Source organism: Camelus ferus, chromosome 1, assembly GCF_009834535.1.
Source record: "Camelus ferus isolate YT-003-E chromosome 1, BCGSAC_Cfer_1.0, whole genome shotgun sequence".
In the NCBI taxonomy this organism is placed as follows: Eukaryota; Metazoa; Chordata; class Mammalia; order Artiodactyla; family Camelidae; genus Camelus; species Camelus ferus.
In genome coordinates this window covers 76722877-76726984 of record NC_045696.1, presented here as the reverse complement: position 1 = coordinate 76726984, position 4108 = coordinate 76722877, and the positions used below count along the sequence as shown (strand labels likewise).

The following is a 4108-nucleotide window of genomic DNA, read 5'->3' as shown; positions in this document are numbered from 1 at the left end:
TTTTTTTTAATGTTTACTGAAGTGTAGTTGATCTACAATGTTAGTTTCAGGTGTACAGCAAAGTGATTCGGTTATACATACACATACATACATATTTTTTATTTTCAGATTCTTTCCTATTATATGTTATTACAAGAAATTGAAAATAGTTCCCTGTGCTATACACGGTAGGTCCTTGTCGTTTATCTATTTTATATATAATAATGTGTGTCTGTTAATCCCCAACCCCTAATTTATCCCTCCCCACCTTTTAAAAATGAGACAGTCAAGTCAGGGTATCCCACTTACCCAATGCTAGTTTCAAAGTGGCAGAAGCAGGACTTGAATCTAAGCCTATTTTCAAAGACTTTCCCTGTGGGCCATACTTGCATTATTATATTTGTCTACTACGGTGGCAATGGCTATGGCCTGGTAAAACTCAGTCCTTGTTGAACACGGTATAGAACTGTAGCTACTCAGGTGCTGTAGGCTGACTATTGGTGTCCTTGCTCAAAATTCATATGTTGAAACCTATCCCCTAATGTGATAGTATTTGGAGGTGGGGCCTTTGAGATATGATCGGATCATGGGGGCATGGCTCTCAAGAATGGCATTAGTGTCCTTATAAAAAAGACCCCAGAGTGGGGAGGGTAGAGCTCAGTGTTAGAGGGCATACCTAGCATGCATGAGGTCCTGGGTTCAATCCCCAAAACCTCCATAATAAATAAGTAAATAAACCTATTTACCTACCTCCCCAATAAATAAATGAACAAACCTAATTACTTCCCCCTGCAAAAAAAAAAAAGAGAGAGAGAGAGAGACAGACCCCAGAGAGCTCTCTCACCTCTTCTACCATGTGAGGACACACTGAGAAGACAGCCAGCATCTCTGACTCCAGAAGTGGGCCCTTACCAAATGTAGAATCTGCTGGCACCTTCATCTTGAACTTCTCAGACTTCAAACTGTGAGAAAAAAAAGTCTGTTGTGTAACACACCCAGTCTCTGGTATTTTTGTGATAGCAGCCTGAATGGACTAAGACACCAGGCCCCATTGCATGGGACCCCAGATGACTTATTTCCACCAACAAAAGTGAGCAGAAGTGATGAGTGTCATGTCCAGGGCAAGACTTTTCAGAAGAAAGCCCAACTCCTCCACCCTTCCACAGGCGGACAAAGACAACAAGACATTCGGTGAGCCTTCTGAAGTCACGGCTGCATTCCTCATCTGGGCTGTCTCATTCGGTATTCACCAGGCACAAGTGAACACTTGATACTTGGTCATTACAACTGAGGAACTGAATCTTTAACCTGCTCTTACTAATACCTCTAGAAATTCTAATTAATTTAAATTTGTTATGGAATTCATCAAAGTACTTGAGGGCTGAGACTGAAAACAGATGGAAAGCAACTAGAAAATGTAAATGTTCCCTAAATTGCAGAACTTCTTGGCAGAGGTCGAACAGTGGCCAACGCTTTGAGAAGCAAAATAAAGGATCTAAAACACACAAATTCTTGATATAGTCACAGTTTGGTATTTCCAGTCTCTTTATGACTGGGTAACAAATTAAACTCCCTTTCCCCACGGAATTAATTTGCCTCTCTCCCTGGTAAATAATTTATCATTTCAAGGCAACCTGACATACAACACGCAGGCAGAAAGCCACCTTTTTAAAAATCCACTAGTTCCTTAGAGCAGTTGTATCTTTTATTGATTATTTATTGTAACAACCCAGTACTTCTAATGGTTGTGAAACTCGGCTGGTCTGCACACTTTCAAAACAAGTAACAGAGTAGCTCCCAAACACCACTGCCATCCATCACTCACAAGAAAGTCACAGTGACCAGCACCCTTGCTTTACGGATGGGTTTATGCTACAGTCCTACAAAGCAAGCTTTTATCTTTCCACTGGTGTGCTGAAAAAACGTGGAGCACACACCCTCAGCTGGCTATGAGCATTTTAACAGTGAAGGCTGGGGAAGATGTTGACCCACTGCCTTCTCGTCCACTAGCACATGTAAAAGATGAGAAGGTGGGGGGGGGAATAGCTCAGTGGTAGGGCACATGCTTAGAATGCACGAGGTCCTGGGTTCAATCCCCAGTATCTCCATTAAAAAATAATAAGAAGAAAGCTAATTACCTGCCCCCCTCCAAAAAAAGCAGTAAGTAATTTTTTTTTTAATGACAAGACTATTTAGACATTGAACACCAGGAAAGTATGATTGCTTTTCAGCTTCTGTTTACTTTACACACCACAGACAAACGTCACGGGGATGAATGTAAATGGCAGTGAGTCCTCACTATGGAAGGGGATGCAATGAGTCTTGGCGAGGAAGGGATGTTAATTTGATTAAAGGCAAGTCTGTGACTCAGGATAATCCATGCTCCTTCATCTCCTCTCAGATTTCTCCAGCACCTCCTTCAGGAGCACCTCTTGGCTGTGGAGCCTGTGACTAGAACTCAGAGCCAGTTCACACCGTGGCTCATCCTCTTGTTGCAGAAAAATGTGTTACAGCTCAGTTGTGACAGCAACCTGGATCCCTGCAATAGACCAAGCACACTTGGAGAGTTGGAGAACTCAGGTTTATTACGCCAGCATACCCAGAGGAGTTAACACTTCAAGCTCTGGACCCCACCTGTAGGTTTACACAGGACTTTTATAGGCTGCCAGTTTTACACTTTGCAACAACGTATGTTAAGTAAAGTATATCAGAAGTTGACCAACCAGGAACAAGCTTTGTAGAAATAGATCAATCAGGAGTGAGAGAAATAACCAATCAGGAGTGAGGGAACTAGCCAATCAGGAGTGAGCTCTATGCCAATGAAGTACTACAAATGGGCCAATTAGAAGTTAGGGAAGTGGACCAATCAGAAGTGAGAGTAATAACCAATCAGGCATGAAGGAAATAACCAATCAGAAATGAGCTCAGGGAACCAATAGAATTTTAGGTGTAAGTTAGCCGCTTTAGAGGCAAAAAGTGAGATAGAGCCTCTGGGTTACGGAACCGGACGGTGCTGGGAGGAGAGCAGCGGCCCTGCCTAGGGGTCCTGCCGGTCTTTTTATGAGGCTTCCTGCCTCATTCTGACTAGCTGAGTGGCCATGATCAGGTCATCTCGCTGAATCTCATTTTCCTTTTCCACGTGAGGATTAAAGGGACTAGTGTAGATAACGTGTGGAGTGCGTACATAATAACTTAGTCGTCAATACGTGTAGCTGTCATTCTGTTTCTGGACACTTCTCCATCTCCCCCTCCCCAAAACCACCCTTGTACCTGCAGCTTTAAGTGCCACATGGCAACTTACTCATTTTTAAAACCTCAAAACTCATTCAACCAAAAACGGCCTCATAACATAACCAAGAAACAGACACATTTTGGGAAGCAGATGAAAAGGAAGCTCCTATGACAAATGCTGTCCCAGGTCATTGGTTACGGAGCAGCGAGACAAGTCTCAGCCAGATCTGTTACCCTGGACAGAGACTTCCTCACTGTCCTTCCTTAGGCTAATGCTTTTAGTAATAACTGCTTCCCCTTTTATCTTGTGAAACAAAATCAAGACCACAGAATGGTGATGTGACTAATGCTGGGCCCTCCACCGTCCTCCTGTGTTACCTTACGTACATGTGATTTGTGCATTTGTTGGATCCTTAACAAGGATAAGACATGTTGGACATGTCTGAGGCCTGCCTGATCTGCGACTCATTCCAGTTGGTTCAAATCCAATGGCCTTGATCCAGACAGGAACTTTCACATACTGAAAGTCTGGTGCTGACTAAGAATCAACCAAGATACCGCAAGAGATCAGAGGACAAGAGTCCTAAAACATACCCTTCTGCAGCCTCACTTCTCAGTCTCCATGCAAATCACTCCCCCTTCTCCTTACTTTCGGCTTGAAGTTATAAGATGCCAAACAGTGAGGGGAGTGTTTAAGACATTACCATGAAGACAGAGGCTCACAGTATATAAGCACTTATAAAATATTTCTTCTATGAACGGTGTCTCAACAACCTATCAGTTTGACTATGGCAAACTCTTCCAGCAAGAGTTCTAAAATCCTTCAACTGCTCTGTCATCACTGTTTTCAGCCAGGGATCCTAAGGAGAGCAGTTTCTGAGGGGGTGTAAGCAGATAG

At 43.1% G+C, this 4108-nt stretch overlaps 1 non-coding gene across 1 annotated transcript; it reads left to right on the top strand.

The window, feature by feature from the left end:
* The first annotated feature begins 2015 nt into the window (after positions 1 to 2015).
* Positions 2016 to 2087, top strand: TRNAS-AGA. Its single transcript has one exon. It is a non-coding gene; the product is annotated as a tRNA-Ser (tRNA).
* The last annotated feature ends 2021 nt before the right edge of the window (positions 2088 to 4108 follow it).